We start from the raw sequence: 18,755 nt of genomic DNA on the forward strand, positions 1-18,755 counted from the left end.
TTTCTGTCAGTCATTCTTTAAAGTAAAAGTGGCTAGTTCAGCTCAGAACTCAAATGCTTTTCTTTGAGACAGTCATAGTATTTGGCAGGAGTACTTTACGTATACTGCCCATCTGCCATATGAAATATTAAAAATATATGTATTCAAGGGTCAAGATTTAATACAATTAATAATTTTTACTGCTTCATGGAAGACATTCTTAAGTGCAATTGGCTTTTTTTTTTTTTTTTCAACTACAAGTATATGGCAGTGGAACGTACAGTGACCACTAGTTTGGTACAGTTGGTGCCACTGTCTGAATTTGTTTGAGCAGTTTCACCCACCATTGCTTTTGCACAATTAGGATGGGTAAACCGCAGTTCAGAAGACTTAACAGCCTATCCCAGAGTTCACAGCTAATAAAAGGCAAAGCCAGGATTTGGACACCAAGCCCAGCGCTGTTTCCATCACACTCCATAGCTGCCCTTTCCCAGCCCTCGGGGTCCTAGACTGGTGTAAGGCTTTCAGAACAAAATGGGTTAGCTCAGGCCTTGAGCAGTATGAGTCAGAGAGCAGAGTGGCTTGGATGGCATGTTTTCTATTTCTGAACAAGCAGTTTGGGGCTTTGGGGCAATCCCAAGCGATTGTGTCAGATCTGGGCAAAAGTTTAGGACTCTGAATTAAAAAGGATTTGTTATTTTTACAATGTAGGAAAATGAAATGCCAGTATCCTTTTAGTGCCACCATTTTCTCCCATTAACAATAGAAAGTGTTGATCATAGCTAACATTTTTCTGAGCATTTACAAAATGCCAGGCACTATTCTGAGCATCTTACACACTTTAATTTAAACTTGACAACAATCCTATGAGGTAGACTCTAAAATTGACCTCATTTTAGAGATAAGGAAATTGAGACACAGAGAAGTTAAGAATTTCCCAAAGTCACACAGCTAGAAAGCGGCAGAGCCAGGACCCAAACCCATGCCTTTGAACAGCAGAGACCATATTATGATCTGATGCAATCAGATTCCCAATCAATCCAACCTGTAGTCTTTCATTGTCCTTTGCACCACTCATAACCTGGACTAAAAAATATTCTTGCCTTTTTATGAGTCCATCAAGCACGTGACAATACCCACTGGTACTGAAAACAACTAAATCACCACTAGCTGCTTATGACGTAACTGGAAGTCATCATTGAGAATGAGCTTTTTAAATACAGCGCAGGCATGGTCTGCACTGAGGCTTAATGAACCAGAAAAAGCAAACTGCAAGAAAAAAGTTAGTTTATGACCTCTCTGGGAATTGAGACTCTATTTCCTCCTTTTTACATTTTTTTGTATTCCCCTCAGCACTTCATGTGTTATTGTGAACTTCGTAGGCATTTAATAAATGCTGGTTGATGAAGTAAATGGAAGACTCAAGTGAATTTTAGGCAAATTAGCTTTGGAGACACCCCATTTATTATTTACCCACTTGACAAGATGTCACATCCACAAATCCACAAATCCTTCCCAACATTTATTACTTAATTTTCAAAGTGCCCCCATCTCTCCTCAGGGAGGAAGGTGGGGCCAAGTGTTATATTCCCATTTTGACAGGTGAGAGAAACTGAGATATAAAGAGTTGAGCAGTCCATTGCCATGGCAACCCAGCCAGTCAGCCGAGGAGCCAGTCACAATTAGGTTTAGGGCCTGGGTCTCGGTATCAAAAGAGGCACATGCCAAAATCCTAGCCTCCCACATGACTGATGCTTTTCAGAAGAGGGAGGAGGTTCCCAACATGAAATAAAATGCTTAGCTAAACATAAAGGAAGGCTGCCAAACACAGTTAGGTCATCGCATTTGACTTGGAGAGAACATTCTGTTCACGCTATCAACCTGCATTCACTTTCAGCACACTTCACCATAAATACTTCTGACTCACTATCTCGGGAAATATTTTTTATCTTAATAAACTCAATGCAAAGCATAATCTAAATCAGCTTGCACATTCTTGAGTCGAAGCCACAAGCTGAGTTTAATAAAATCAGCCAAAAATAGCAGGGGACTTCTGAATAACCACAGTTCGTTATCTGACACAGGGCTGCTGGGAAGTCCTGTGGAAGTCCTGAACACACAGAGCTGAAGGTAAAAGCAAGAGGTGGGTAACCTGAAGGTATGAAGGGATCCAAACCATCGAATGACCCCACCTGCTGGATCTTAGTTCTCACCGGACATCTCACTGGAGGTGCTGCTTATAATAAAACAGACTGCGTCACACCAACCAAGAGCGTGGGCTCTGGAGCCAGACTGCTCGGCTTCATATCTGAGCACCACCTTTTACTTGCTGTGATTTAACCTCTCTAAGCCTCAGTTTCCTCAAATGTGAAATGGGCTAATAATGATACCTACCTATTAGGGATGTTGTGGGGGTTAAAAGGATTTAATCCATCTCTGGAATATCAAAAGCATTCCAGAAAAAAATACTGATACCTGGGTCCCACCCCTAGAGATTCGAATTTAATTGTTCAAGGATGGAATCCAGACATGAGCATTTTTAAAAGGCCTTCTCCAAATGATTCTCCTGTGCAGTGAATAAGAGAACAACTGGCTACAGTAGCTATCACTATCATTTCCTGACCCCTGATTCTTGCCTGGCTTCCTGTTAAACCCTGTAATTCATTTATTCCTCAAAAATCCTCAGGAGTATCCTCCACTACAATCCCTTGTTTACAAGAAGAAACCAATGCCGAGACATTAAGTGTGTTGCCTAAGGTCACATTACTGATAGAGAGGGAAGCCGCATCTCCAACCCAGCCCTTCGTCTTGCACTCTCCAGTATCCAAACCTCTGCCCCAGGTTAAGTACCGAGGTGGCACAACGAAGATAAACATTATCTGGGTGAATGAACCTGCTGGAAACCAGGGGATATGATGGTTAAAAGTGAAAAGAAAAGAAGTACTGTGCTGGGCTGGGTGCTGGCCGAACACATTTTCTTGAAAACACAAGGACTAATGCATCAAGCTGAGCTTGGGCTATTGACTACAGTGTAGTAAGAGTGGGTTTAAAGAGTATCCACTGGACCAAAGACAACAAATGGCCAATAATGTGCCTCCTTTTTGGGGAGAGAACACACATACATTAATAATGGTTCTGCAAATATGCACTTAGAGCAAAACCCCCTATAAATCAGGGTTAATGGGGAAAGACAGCCACCTTTATAGTTCTTTCCTTAGGAAGCCCAGTTAGCATGTGGTGCAACTCAAAGGAGTTTAAGAAAACTTGGACTTCGCTACTTGAAGAGGCTTATTTTAATGAATAGGTCTTTTTTACAAATAGACAAATTGTATGTAAATGCACTCTTAAAAGCTCAGGGAAACTACTTTTTCCTTTTAAGAAAAGATCTCTACCAAACGAGAGTGGCTGGCCTCCAGCATTTAGATTGTTTTATGTCTCAGGTATAATTAATAAAGGTGGGAGACGAAGGAAACAACATATATTGGGCACTGATTCTATCAGGCATTTTACATGTATTATTGCATTTTGTCATCACCAGAACCCTGTATATATATATAGGATTTTCCAGCCCCATTTTAAGGAAGATATCAAGGTTTATAGAGGTCTTAGCATAGCTAGACTCTACACAGGTTGGACTGAAACTCAGTTCCATTGACACTCTTCTCCTGTCCCTACTCCCAATCTGCATTTTATAACATACTGTCATTAAGAACTTTTCTCACTATTAATTGACTTGAGACCATCCAGATAAAACCTCCTTCCCACACCAAAGGTGCTATGATTTTTACAAGTCTTTATTTTTATCCCAGGAGCAGGTTATCTAATGGTACCCTTAGTAACCACCAATTAGGTTACTCTAAGAGACCTTTTGCTGATTATAAGCTTTTGTGGATATATGGTCTGAATGTTTGTGGCCCCCTAAAATGTATATGTTGAATGCTCAGGGTGAAGAGGTGGGGCCTCGGGAAGTGATTAGGTCATGAGGGTGGTACCTTCATGAATGGGATTAGTCCCCTTACAAAATAGACCCCAGGGACATCCCCTGCCTCTCCTACCATGTGAGGACACAACGAGAAGACGGCTGTCTGTGAACCAGGAAATGAGCCCTCACCAGGGAGAACCTGACCATGCTGGTGTCCTGATCTTGAACTTCCAGCCTCCAGAAGTGTAAGAAATAAGTTTCTGTTGTTTTATAAGCCACCCAGTCTATGGTAGTTTATTATAGCAGCTGAACAGACATAGAAAGTGAATTTTTGTATCTATTTTACCTCAAATTTTCAAGTATTTTTATTATGGGAAGGTATCATTTTGTTACTTTATATTTATCATATGTGCATTTTTCACTTAAATTTTTAAGTGAGAATACTTAGAATTTATGAGCAGAAACACACTTAACCATCAGGGAAATGACTTGATTTTTATATAATATGACCAAAGTCTTTTAACTAGAATTTTGAATACAAAGTTTCTGGCTTGAGAATTGGTCCTTGAGTTTTGGTGAAATATTCCCAATCTTGTTTCTAACTTTCTCAGCCTCATCCATCCCAATTTTAAAATGGTAAATTTTTAAAAACTAAACCCCCATCTTTAGCTGAATGCTAGGATGATAAGTAAATCTATAGGCCTAACAACTCTTTAGGTTTAGGGTACACCTGCATTCCAAGAAGTCACTTGCAGCTTTTCCCATCCCTGTAAAACCAAACCAAATAATAATAACAAAACCACCAGCTATTACTTTGCTTCACTATAACTTAGTAACGGCCTAACTTAAAAACAACAACAAAAAAGCAAAGTTTCTGACTCCAGGGCTTAAGCTTTATAGGTCACATTGCAACCTAAAGACTGCATTCTCCTTTGTGGTTGAATTATAAACCTTTGAAAAATGCTGACAGACCTTAACTATAGCAGGACAGGATGAGTGGGTCCACGTAATGAACTTTTAAATGACTGGAGATAGAATCTAGAAAGCCAAGCCTGAAATACATTTCTGGTTTGGGCTTTGGGCCAACACAAACAGAACACATCATAAGTCATCTCTGTGATTTCAGTACCATGCGCAGGAGATGCCTCAGCATCAGCACGACACATGATCCTCACTGTGGAAGCTTTTGGCTGCTTCTATGTCATGCAAATGCAACAGTTGTGCTTTCAGCCCTGGTAGAGAGCCCTGTGCTAGGAAGAACCAGGCCACATTCAGGGCATTCAAAGACAAAGTCCATGTGTATTTTCACTACCCTGGCTTGACTCTTAGGCAGTGGCTTGCCCAGTCATAATAAATTCTCAAGCATTTGATGGCTCTAAGTGGAGCCTAGGTGGCTTTCAAAATAAAAGTTTGTCATTCTGGCCCATGAATTTCTATTCCTCTGGGGATCCATACAGTCATACAATCTCAGTGTTCTAAAGTCACATCTTGGTTAAACAGGACCAGAATCCCTTTGTGTGCCAGTCAACATTCCAACTCAGTTCCACCAAGGCCGACATTCCAGTTTCATGTTTTCCCAGAATGTAAACTTCAAGGAGCACAAAAGGGCACACAAGCCATTCTTTCCCCCTTTCTCCATTCATTGTGCAAGATCTGTATTTCAAAATTTAAAAGAATCTGCTGACTTGACCACAACTCAAGGTCTCTTGTTAGCAGGGCAGTGCAATGGTGAAGGCCCTGTCACTTGAATGTTCTCTCTCATGAATGGGGTGGTTTTGCCTTGAAATTTTGAACCAGATTCCTCAACAATTAGAAATTATCTGCTCTACTGCTTTTCAAGAAAACAGAAAAGCACTGAGAAATCTGGAGATGAAGACTGAAGGAGGTACTATTTTCTTCGTAGCAAGAGACAAAAATCAATTCAACACACAAGGCCGTGAACTTTGAGGATGGGACCATGCCTTTTTCATTTGCTGTGGCTCCTTAAACTGATCACAGGCTTGCTAAAGATAGATGTGTAAAATGCTGGATGAAGAGATGAACGGATCTATTTTTATTTTATTATCTATTATAAATAGATAAACAAATACCTAAGAGCCTGTACTCAAAGATCACTCATCCTGGCTACAGAGTTATGCAGGTAAAGAGATAATCATGATAAAGTGTGATCTGGGTATGTTCAGGGTGGCAAAGAACCCTAGAAAGGGGAAACTTAACCCATCTTCCAGGCCAGAGGTGTCAGAGAAGGGTTTCTAAAGGAGGTAACACCTTGCAATCGGTGGAATTTTTTAAAAAAGAGGTGATGCGGCCTCTGTCCTTCAGGAGCCCCTTAAGATCTGGAAGGAAAGCAGAGCTATTCTAGGGATCTAATTTGAAAGCACAAGTCAGAGTGAGAGCAAAAGCCAAGTGTGTGGTCAAGATGTTGAGTGTTGAAGGCGTTCACAAGAGAGGGTGGAGAAAGGGAGGCTGAGATCAAAACAGGCCGGCCAAGGTTACTGAGGTGGTGGCAGAGAGGCTAGATGGTTCCCTGACTCTTATCAGGCAGAGTGGGCAAGACCCAGTGTGGAGTGGAGAGGCAGAGAAACCCCAGACTTCCTGTCCTCTTGCTGGAATGTGCAGGCATTTAGGGGAGGCGAGGAGTAGATAGGAGAGGGGAAACAGAAGATAAATAAGCAAATACTTATTAAACACTTGTGCGGACATGGAGGGGGGACCTGTCCCATCTCTCCTTGGCCTCGCAAAACAGTGATACAAAAGAAACATATGAAAATAATCAGAACAAGGAAAGAGGTAAGGAAAAGGCTGTTTTATGCTCAGGAGGGGGTGAACCTGTCCAGCTCTAGAAATCAGGGAAGGTGTGAGAGAGTAGGGGGTGCTTGCATTGGGCCTTGATGGAGAGCAAGGCTGCAGAGGGGAGAGGAAGGGCAGAGGCTGTGCAGTTGTTTTGGGGAGAGTGTGGCACACAAACCAGATGCCACCCTTGGTGACATGTACCATGCGTAACTACTGAGGACTCCACAGTGCACTTCTCACAGCTTCCCCACTTCACTGTGTTTCTGACATTAGGTCAGAAATTATTAGCATTTTTGGTAGGAAAGTTCCTCCTCCAGCAGGATTGCTAGCACATGGTAGGGTGTTTAACATCCTAAACCCCTATTCAATAAATGTCAGCTGCACACCCTCATCATGGTGAGAACTAAAAACAGAACCATTCATATATGACTACATTGAGGAACCCCAAGGCATCTTTTCATCACAGTCTTATTAAACATGGAGCCTAGCCAGTTCCCAGCACACAAGAATTGCATGATAAAACAAGGCCCCGATCCACCTTGCCTGCCCATACTAACTCCTAGGCCACTAAAGTCCATAGTTAGCAAATTCTGTGAGTAACTGCAGCTAGGGCTAGCAAACTAGTTGCAATGGATGTAGCTGTCAGTGAAGCCAGAAACTATCAGTTGTCTGAAAATCATGGCTTCCAGCTGAAATGAAAGCTCCCTGAAAAGTGTTCATTTTTTCATATTTCTCATGCAGGAAGACGTATAAAGCAGAGATGTAGAAACACATCTGCAAATTGTCTAATGCTCCTTCTATGAGAAGGTGGAGTCTGTGTGCCCTTTCGTTGCACCTGGCAGGACCTCTGTGATCGCTTCTTTCTTGCACGTGGCAGGACCTCTGAGAACAGAATGTTGCAGAAGTGACACTGTGTGAGAGACTTCAGAGTCAGGTTGAAAAAAACTTGACGCAATCCCTCTGGGAGCCTTCAGTCACCAGTTGCTCTGAAGCCACCACATGGAGAGTGCTTGGAGAGAATAAGGAGATGCTCTTGGACATCTCTTGTGCAAACAATACTTGTGTGTGGAACAGCCCCAGCTATTCCAGACTCCAGCTGTTTTTGTCCTCTCAGTCGAGACACCAGACATGTGAATGACAAAGTCTTTAAGATGACCCTAGGCCCAGCCACCATCTGACTGCAACCACATGAAAGACCCTGCACAAGAATCATCTAGCTGATCCCAGTCAACTCTCAGAACCAGGAGAGAGAATAATAATACATAATTGTTGCTGGACGCTACTATGTTTGTTGTGGTTTGTTACCTAGCAGGAGCTAACTGATACACAGCTCTCACTTGAGATTCTAAGGAGTGAAATAAATTCTCTAGAAAAGCAGACATTTATTGGAGAAGTATCTTGTGGCAGATTCTGTGCTAGGAAATAAAAGCAATGACTTACACACAGTCCCTGGTTTCAAGGATCTCCCAGGGGAGATTCAATATGAACAATGGATTACCACAAATATTAGGAAAGAATAGACACAAGAGGCACAGAGAATATATGATGGAAGTATATTCTGGGAGATTCCTGGATGAACTCGCTGTGATCGTGGGCTAGCAAAGTTAGCAAAGTGCCCTCCAGATGGGGAACCCCAGGGAATGAAGTAAAAATAAACATAAAGAACTTTGGTCCTTCCACACTGTGAGTTTGTTGAGGACAAAACACATGTATCCCAGTACCTGTCATGTAGCAGAATCTTGCTCAGTTTATATTTACTGGATGGATTGGGTGGATGGATGGATGGATGGATGGATGGATGGATGGATGGCACTAGGGAGCCAGCCTAGAAAGAACATTGGCTGGCCTGAGGACCAGAAGGCTAGGGATCGAGTCCTAGCTGTGTGACCCTGGGTAAATCACTTATTTTACCTGTCTATAGTCTTCAGTTTCCATATCTGTCTAATGTGAGGATGAGGCTAGGAGATCTCTGAGGTTTGTTCCCAACTCAAACCTTCTAGGGTACCAAAGGGCAAGTATGAACATCCTTCTATGTGTTTACTTGGCCATCTCTATAATCAAACAAATACACACCAGAGAGGTATCAATCTGTCTTTGTTAAGGCTCTTTGATTACATGCAACAGGAACTAACTCAAGCCAGTGTAAGAGGGTGAGGAAAAGCAGACGAGGTGGATGGGGAATTTAACACAGGATGCAAGGGTTTCTTGTGAAACTCTGGCAAGATGTCTGGCCAGGTTTTGGGAGGAACGAGAACCAAGAACTGGAAAGTTGCCAGGAACCAGATCAGGAATCTCCCTCCACCCCTAGACTCTAATTCTCTTTATGAATCTGATTAAATCTGTCTTTGAAAACCAGCTTTCTTGGCTTTTCTATGCACACAGTAGAAGATCAACACTCTATTGCCCCCAGATTGATCTCCTGGCACTAATAGCAACTGACAAACACTAACAGGCTACTTCTGAGTTCCAATTGCAAATTCCTGGGAAAGAGACTCTGGTGTAACCTGGGCCAGGTGTCGTCTCCCTGATCCAATCAACTCTCACCAGAAGGACAGGGTTATAAATTCAAACATGGCTGCCGAAGGCCCCTCATGATGGGTCGTGAAAGCAGCTATTAGACAACAGAGGGCTATTATGAGGTAGGCAGCCTCCCTGAAAGGTATCTCATATAAAGTCCAAGAAAATGAAATAAACAATTTTTGTATGGATTATTGATAAGTACAAAAATTGTCTAACTTAAGCTTCCTCTTCGTGTGCACTGGAACCCTTTCCAAAGCCACTTTAGAAACTCTGACAAACTTGAGGAAAATCAGTTAATTTTCAAATTCATCTAGGTTGCACACAAGCATCACTATTTTCTAGCACCTTTAGGATGATCTCACAAACATTATGATGATGGGGACTCATGAAGAGGCCTTGTGCTCTGGACTGCTAGTGTGTGCCACAGCCTCCTTTCTCATCACTTTACCAAAAGATGTGATTTGAAAAACATATGCAAATATCACCACTGAACTCCCACACCACTTCCTGAGAGCTACTGAGGATTTTGGTGTCACTTTAGAAGTCACTCTATTTGTGAATAGCCCAGCAAGAGAATCAGATCAAGCTATTAGGGAGATTCTATGGAAAAGTAGGTATCTACCTCAAGATTAATGATACTGAATAAAGGAAAAGCAGTTATTTTTGACATTTTGACCATCATTTTAGGGTCTGGTTCTTATTAGTTCCATTTCTTCCTTTTAAAAGGCTTATTTATTTATATATTTTTAATGGAAAATGTCAGGAAATTTAGAACAGAAACTTACAATAAAACACGTCCCCTGACCCTCTGATCTATCAATCTTTCAAATAAACAAGAATACTTAGAGAAGCCTAGAAGAAGGCATTTCTTGGTAGTTACCTGATATTAGCCACCATAATGGTCATTATCTAGCAATTGTTTTTTGGGAAATGGAGTAGAATGGAGAGAAAAGGAAGGAAAGAGAATGCAGATGAGTGAGTGAGAGCATGAGACAGAAAGAGGGGGGACTCAATAATTCATTTTTGCTATAAATGCTTTAAAATCTTACAGGTGCCAAACAAGACACCCTCGTTCATATTTTTTTCTCCAATCATTCCATTTTGGAAGCTACATTATTCACAAATGAGACATTCAAGAAACAAAAATTCTGAAATAAAAATGGGCACACCACCAGTGGAAAAGCAAACAAAAGCAGCTAATGTACTGTGGCTAAAGAAATTTTCAAACAAAGTGGCAGTAATTTACTGCCCTTGCTCTTAGCTAGACCCCATGAACATAATCAGAACCCCCAGGACTGATGGGAAAGTGTAATTTACAGTAAGTCTCAGGATAATAAAAAAAAAAATGAAAAAGCAAATTGTGCATGAACATGAAAGCTGTATTTCTTCCGTTTTTAGCAATGGAATCAAATTTCCAGCCAGAATTTCAGGGTAAAACTTAGAAGTCTTCAAGAAGTAAACTATGAGCCAACCAGCATCCCTACTTGGACATTGCTCCAGCTGCCTGAATGACGTAACTAACATTTAGAGATAACAGTGAATAGAAAGACACACATGACACCATCTGAATCATAGTAAAGAGATGGGTGGACTTGGGTTTGAGTCCTGGCTGTGTCACTTGTTCTCATGTATCTTTGAGCACATTATTTCATATCTCCAAGCTCTAGTATTACCTGTTGCTTCAGACTGTTATACGGATTAAATGAGATAAAGTGCATAAAGCACTTAGGAAAGTGTTTGGCACATGCAAGTCTCAATAAATTTCATTATACATTTTAAATACAAATAGTACATTTTGATAAATGAGTTAGTGTTCTTAAGGCACTTAGAACAGTACCTGGTGCACAGTGAAGTTCTATATAAGGGTTTGTCATTATTATTACTATATAGTAAAACCTCCATTAATCAGGATGTCTAGACAATGAGGTAACTAAGTTAACTTATTTTCATGCTTAAAACCTCTAAACCACTTCAAGTTTTTGAAAATCCTTTTAAAATGTATTAGTCTCTTTTCCAAGATTAGTAAGCATAATATGTTAACTATCAACTTAAAACTTTTACACAGGTTCATGCATGGTTCCAGGAATACATATCAGAAGTCGTGGGTTCTAGGACCACTCTGTTACTTGTCAGCAGTGTAACTTTGAGCCTCAGTTTACTCATCTGTGAGATAAAAGATCTGTTATGCTTTTCTCCCAGTTTTGGTGACTATCAGATGCAACCATATATATGCAATTATTTTGAAAACAACAAAATTAAGGTGAACTAAAAATAGCATAAATTTGTTATTATCATTCTTTAGAATATGATATCCTGTTTCTGGGGATGCATGTGCATAGGGGTATGGAGATTCCAGATTATACCAAGGATGTTGCACTTTTTGAAAACTGTGGTAAAATACACGTGACAAAATGTACAATTTTAATTATTTTTAAGTGTTTAGCTCAGTGGCATTAAGTACAATCATATTGTTATGCAACCATCACCACCATCCATCCCAAAACTTTTTTCATCTTCTCAAACTGAAACCTCATGCCCACTAAAGACTAACTCCCCATTCTCCTTTCCTCCCAATCCCTGGCAACCACCATCTTACTTTCTGTCTATAAATTTCACTACTCTAGGTACCTCATATAAGTGGTGTCATACAGAATATTGTTTTTTAAAAAAAGTCTCTTGTTTATTTTCTTACCTTTTCCATCTTTGACTTTAAAAGTTGAGTACAAAAAGCAGTGGAAATTGAGAATTTCCTTTTGTGGGTCCTAAATCCTTGAGGTTTACAATAGGACTGTGATTAAGAAGAAACAAACACACACTTCCCTGATAGCATCCTCCAAGCTCTGATAGGGCCAACTGCTTGGTCTGGTCTCCATTGCAATCTTAGGATACTTCTGAGAAGCTATGATGTTATAAGGCTGTGCAGTGAGGACCAGGGGATGGAGTCTAGTCCCACCTCTGCCACAAAGTACTCTTGATATTGTGTGAACCACTCTTTTCTTTGGGTCATGTCTGTTAAGCTTCAGGCACAATGGGCTACATTATTCCAAAGTAGTGTCAACTTCATATTCAAGTGTTTTGATGGTATTTATTCCTTGCAAGACACTGCAAAATATAATTCTCTTCCTCCCCCAATCTCCATCCAGGAACAACATATTTTCTTTTTTGTTTTTTGTTTTTTTGTTTTTTTTTTGAGACAGAGTCTCGCTTTGCCACCTGGGCTGGACTGCAGTGGCACAACCTCGGCTCACTGCAAGCTCCTCCTCCCGGGTTCACACCATTCTCCTGCCTCAGTCTCCTGAGTAGCTGGGACTACAGGCACCCACCACCATGCCCGGCTAATTTTTTTATTTTTAGCAGAGACGGGGTTTCACCGTGGTAGCCAGGATGGTCTCGATCTCCTGACCTCATGATCCGCCCTCCTCAGCCTCCCAAAGTGCTGGGATTACAGGCATGAGCCACCGCGCCCGGCCATATTTTGTATAATGAAAATGGAAGAGGAGGAAGATACCTGCGATATTTTTCCTAGGAAAAGAAACCAGGGGGTAATATTGAACTGGTTTTGGATGTTACTGGCAGTCGATTCAGTGTTGTCATCTTTCTTCTGACCAGAAAAAAAAAAGAGTTTCATAGCACATGCCAAAATGTTATAGTGCATGCGCACGCACACACAAACACACACACACACACACAAGCAAAGGCTGTGTTCAAATTCAAGGCTATGCGTTCACAAGAAAAAAGAAATAATGAGTTAAACCATCTGAATTTAGAAGACAGAGATACATGATCATTTTTAAGTTATCTCTGAAGTCACATGTACACCAGCTCCAGGATTCTAAGATCCAATTCTGTTGAGTAGAAAAAGCAATATAGTCAAATATAAGACGCCACAGACAAAAAGGGTTATGTATTTGGAATGAGCAACTATCCTTAACATTCATAAACTTCCCAACTGGGATCCATTTGTATGAAGAGACTCTTCTGGTCTGATAAGAGCCTGGCTTTGGGAAAAAGAACAAGATGACCCAAATTCTTTTGGGGGAGACACTTTCACACATGAATCATCCAAGAAAAATGGCAGCTACATCAGAACATTGGCTGCCTGCCCCAGAAGCTGACCCTGGGGGGCTCAGGCTGCTGGGACCCACCTTCAGCATGGAATGTACTCAGGATAGCAAGGCTAAGTACCTCATCCATCTGACTTCTACAGTCGTGGACAACTCATGCATATTACTATTTTCTTCCCCAGACAGTGTAGCCCTTGGTTGAAAAATATAGCCTCTACTGGTCAGAACCAAGTCAATTTTGTTAGTATGGATATTTCCAAGCTGTGTCCTCCAAACAGCTTCATAAATACTAACTGACAGAAGCTGGGCGTGGTGGCTCATGCCTATAATCCCATCATTTTGGGAGGCAGAGGCGGGCAGGTTGCTCGAGCCCAGGAGTTCAGGACCAGCCTGGGAAACATGGCAAAACTCCACCTCTACAAAAATTAGGCAGGCATGGTGGTGTGTGCCTGGAATCCCAGTTACTCAGGAGGCTGAAGTGGGAAGATCGATTAAGGCCAGGAAATTGAGGCTGCAGTGAGCTGTGATCATGTCACTGCACTCCAGCCTGGGTGAAGAGTGAGATCCTGTCTCAAAACACACATACATACATACACACACATACATACACACACACACACACCCCCCTAATTCACTGGACCAACATACATGAAACAATGTAAAGATAATTTGTAATAATCTTAATATAAGTTTTCTAATATATATTACCCAAAAAGAGATGGGAGAAGTTAGGTTTTATAGGTCTATTTCCATTAAATCTATGTCAGAGATGGAGAATTCCTGAGTCAGAAGACTTTAGAGATGAAAGAAAACTAAAATATTAGTTATACCAACATCCCCAGAGCATTCTCGATATAGCATTCCTGAAAACTGATCATGCAGTTGGCTTCAATTCCTCTAGAGAAAGGGAGATTACTTCTCCTTGAAGGAATGAGTGATGGAGGTAGTCTACATGATCTTATATCACATCTTTAGACTTTTTGGAAATGTGGTTTTCTCATCTATAAAAGGTGGGAACTATTTTATAAGACCACGTGGAAGTGGAAATTGTAAAGCAGCAGTTTAGCAACTGATCATCAATGAGTGTTAGTTTCCTTCACCTTTTTGTTATTTATTAAAAAGTTCTTCCATAAACTGGGCAGAAATGTGCTTCTTTGAAACTTTTACCTGGTGGTCTCAGTCTAAACCCCTCAAGCAACATTTTTTCTGTCTTCTGTAAGGCATCACTTCCAACACTTGGAGATGGGCACAAGCATTTCTCTTATCTAGCCTACACCCACCCAATCACCTCCATCATTCTTTAGAGCTAATGAAAAACTCAAGTCATAAATGTTATGGAGTACCAATAAAATTGGGAGCAAACTGGGAAAATATTAAGGCAGAGTCCCTAACTTCAAGGAGCTTAAGTATATAATGTAGTTTGGGTAAAATAGGGGCTCAATCAAAATACAGTCAAAGAATCATTATTGAGTAGGTGAAAGGGCAACTAAATTTGACTGGAAAACCAGAGAAGTCTTCATGGGAAATGACATTTGAGTTGGGTAATGAATAATCGGAAAGATTTTAAAAGACAGAAAGCTTATGCCGGGAAAACACCATAAGCAAAACCATGGAGAAATGAAAATATATGTGATGTTTTAAGAAAGGTACAATGGACTGAACTGTGTTCCTCCAAAATTTATATTGGAGTTAGGGTTGAAGCCCTAACCCTGATGTGACTGTGTCTGGAGACAGGGCTTTTAGGAGATGACGTTTAATGAGATAATAAGGGTGGGGCCCTAATCTGATAAGATTGGTGGCCTCATAAAAATATAAGAGACCTCTCTGTCTATCAGTCTGTCTCTCTCTGCCATGTAAGGGCAGAGCAAGAAGGCAGTGGCCATCTGTAAGGCAGAAAGAGAGCCCTCACCAGAAACTGATTCCTGCTGGACCTTGATCTTGGACTTTCCAGCCTCCAGAACTGTAATACAATACATTTCTGTTGTTTAAGTCACACAGTATGTGGTACTTTGTTATGGCAGCCCTAGCAGACTAATACGAAGGGCAATTACAGAGGAGAATCAATGGGTAAAGACCAAGGAAGAGAGTCGGAGGGTATATTGACCAATGGGGTAGAATAAGAAAATGTAAATGGTCAGGCTTAGGAGACAGAGAAACCAATGTTCAAATCTGTTTTGCTGCTTGATTAGTTACATGACCTGAGGCTACTCAACCTCTCTGAGCTCAGATTTCTTCTTTGTTAATGGTAGAAGGAGATAATATATGTAAGGTACCATTCACAGGTATGATTCACAGGTACTATTGATAGAAGGATGGTAGGTTAAGTACCTTCCACCTAGCATGTGGAAGGTCATAAAACTGATCATAAAACTAGTACTGAAACAAGACATAAGAGTGATATAGGATGTTCAATGATCTGAATACATCTTAAAAATTCCTCTAGGGCTTGTTTTGGCAGCACATATACTAAAATCAGAACAATAAAGAGATTAGTATGGCCCCTGGGCAAAGATGACAGGCGAATTCATGAAGTGTTCCATATTTTTAAAACAATGAATAAGACTTAGTATTGATAGTAAAACAGGGGTATTATAGTCAATAATAATTTAACTGTACATTTTTAAATAACTAAAAGAGTGTAACTGGATTATTTGTAACACAAAGGATAAATGCTTAAGGGAACAGATAACCAATTTTCCATGATATGATTACTACGCATTGCACACCTGTGCCAAAATATCTCAAAAACTCCATAAATATATACACCTACTATGTATCTAAAAAAATTTTTTTAAGTCCTCTTAGAATGGTGCATATTTTTTCTTCTTAGCATTTCTGGATGGCAATTGCATCTTCTAGAATGCCAAGAACAAAAATCTAATTGTGAATGAGAAAACACTGCTTTCAGAAAAACAGCAGCAACTGTGAGAGAAAATATGCATGCAATATTGGCATTCATGTGGGCTAAAGAGAGGAGATGTGGGTCATGGCCAGATGTGTCCTTGATCTGCTTCCTATTTAGCAAATGCCCATGCATCCTGTAATACCCAACTCAAATGTCACCTCCACAAAGTCTTACCCAAACTTCCCCAAACCTATTATGTGCCCAGTTCATTTGATCTGTTTCTTCCACTAAACTGTGAGCATCTTGAGGATAGATGCATATTACTTATTTATGCACCTACCACAGTAACTGGCACATAGCTCAACAAATGCTTGTTGAGTGAATTAATGTGGCAAAATGGGAATGCTGACTTTAAAGTTCAGAGAAACAGGAAGATGCTGAAATCAGTGAAAAGAATTTTTTTAAAAAATCTAAACTATATGCATTTGTAAGAGAAGAGAGGCAGTTCTCCACACTGGCAACAAGACAAGGTATAATCATGATAGAGGCTCTGTCTACATCCTTTTCCTGCCAACAGCCATATCAACGTCTTAGATAAGAACTAAATTAAGGCCAGGCGCAGTGGCTCACACCTGTAATCCCAGCATTTTGGGAGGCCGAGGCAGGCAGATCATGAGGTCAGGAGATCAAGACCATCCTGGCCAACATGGTGAAACCCCATCTCTACTAAAAATACAAAAATTGGCTGGATGTGGTGGCAGGTGCCTGTAATCCCAGATACTCAGGAGGCTGAGGCAGGAGAATCACTTGAACCTGGGAGGCGGAGATTGCAGTGAGCTGAGATCAAGCCACTGCACTCCAGCCTGGCAATAGTGTGAGACTCTGTCAAAAAAAAAAAAAAAAAAAGAACTAAATTAATATCATACACAAAGTTGGGATGTTATGAGCATGCAAAATGATAGCATCAAATAATATGACAAATCTAACATGTTGAAATATAATAGGAATAGCTTCTAGTGAGTGCTGGGACACAAAACACCGATTACACAATGAGAGACGAGAATTAAACAGTTGAGTATGAGAAAAGGGAGATGCAAGTGAATGCTAAAAACTGCAAGAAACTCACAGGAGATTTAGTTAATTGCCATTGATTAAAAGTTAATAAGTTGATGTTACTGAGCAGCAGATAATTTAGGTTGAGAAATAAAAGCGTAAAATGAATTAGCAGAAAAAAAGTGCAAAATGAAGTGGCAGCACAAAGTATTTTGTGCTCACTCCAGGAGACCACCTTTTATGAGGGAAGGATCTGGAAAACGAGCTAGGAAGGGGATAATGAAATGAATGGAAACTTCAGTCAGAGAAAGAAGAGATTCTGTGGGCAATAACATCACAATGAAAATGCACTATCAGAGCTCTGCATGATCTCCTGTAATTCTCGAATCAACCTCATGAGGTTTAGGCGTCCATATACCAGGTCCTCTACCTAAAAACAGACAAGGTCTGAAAGGCTATTTGTCATTTTATCCAAAGTTCAAAGCAACACTGGAACTAATGAGGACACATCTATGTAACAATAAGTTTCATAACAGATTGTTGGTATTAATATGACACTGATTTTGATCCTTCTTGCTTCTTTTCAAAGTATTCACAATTTTATCTAGAGATATTGATATGGTTGGGGTCCCCACCCAAATGTCATCTGGAATTGTAATCCCCATAATCCCCATGTGTTGAGGGAGGGACCCAGTGGCAGGTGATTGGATCAAGGGAGAGGTTCCCCATGCTGTTCTCCTGATAATGAAGGAGTTCTCATGAGATCTGATGGTTTTATAAGTGTTTGACAGTTTCCCGTTCACGCACTCTCTCTCACATGCCGCCATGTAAGACATGCCTGCTTCCCCTTCAGCCATGATTGTAAATTTTCTGAGGCCTCCCCAGCCATGTGGAACCGTGAATCAATTAAACCTCCTTTCTTTATAAATTACCCAGCCCAGGGCAGTTCTTTATAGCAGCGTGAAAATGGACTAGTACAGATATATTTTGGCTTTCTTTATTAAGCATAAATTATGCTACAAGATACTGCTTTGAATACAGCTTTAGAAGCAAAGAACTAAAGGAAAACTTGAGTCATAATCAAGTCTAAAATGACCACACATAACTGCTAAATAAAATAGCATTGATGCCCACTTGCTCCAGCATTTAGCTTTGTCTGTCTCAAAGTTAGAATGTGTAATAATAGTAATTTTTGAACCCCCATTTTATAGATGATAAAACTATAGCTCAAAGTGATTAAGTAATTTACCCAAAGCCATACAGCTACTGAGTATAAGATTAGAAACTCAGGCCAATCTTACTGCTAAGTCCAGATAACAGCTCCCAGCCACTTTCTGAGCAGAAGAGGGAATAAAACACAGAAGAGTGAGAATGAAGACCAGTTGGCTCAACATAAGAAAGACCTACCTAATTTTAGAGTTTCTCAAAAAGAAGAATAGGTTATTCTTGTGTAATGTCACTTAAGAAAGTGTTGAGCTAGAAGGAAACGCCACTTAAAAAATTATTTCCATAGGTTTTGGGAGAACAGGTGGTATTTGGTTACATGAGTAAGTGCTTTAGTGGTGATTTGGGATATTTT

At 40.5% G+C, this 18,755-nt stretch overlaps 1 protein-coding gene and 1 non-coding gene across 5 annotated transcripts in view; one reads left to right on the forward strand and one right to left on the reverse strand.

Annotated features, from left to right (window-relative positions):
- The window catches only part of ROR1 (receptor tyrosine kinase like orphan receptor 1), a 409,096-nt gene that overhangs the window by 138,541 nt on the left and 251,800 nt on the right, over nt 1-18,755 (reverse strand). Inside the window, exon 1 of one of the 4 annotated variants that reach the window (XM_054554404.2) lies at nt 16,756-16,930. The exons of the other annotated variants lie outside the window; for them this stretch is intronic. The gene's annotated coding sequence lies outside the window, so the exon portion shown is untranslated. Of the gene's footprint in view, nt 1-16,755; nt 16,931-18,755 lie in introns of those variants that run through there. 4 annotated transcript variants of the gene reach the window in all.
- Nucleotides 15,721-15,824, forward strand: LOC112131031 (U6 spliceosomal RNA). Its single transcript, XR_002913190.1, has one exon. It is a non-coding gene; the product is annotated as a U6 spliceosomal RNA (small nuclear RNA).

This window comes from Pongo abelii, chromosome 1 (assembly GCF_028885655.2).
Source record: "Pongo abelii isolate AG06213 chromosome 1, NHGRI_mPonAbe1-v2.0_pri, whole genome shotgun sequence".
Lineage (NCBI taxonomy): Eukaryota > Metazoa > Chordata > Mammalia > Primates > Hominidae > Pongo > Pongo abelii.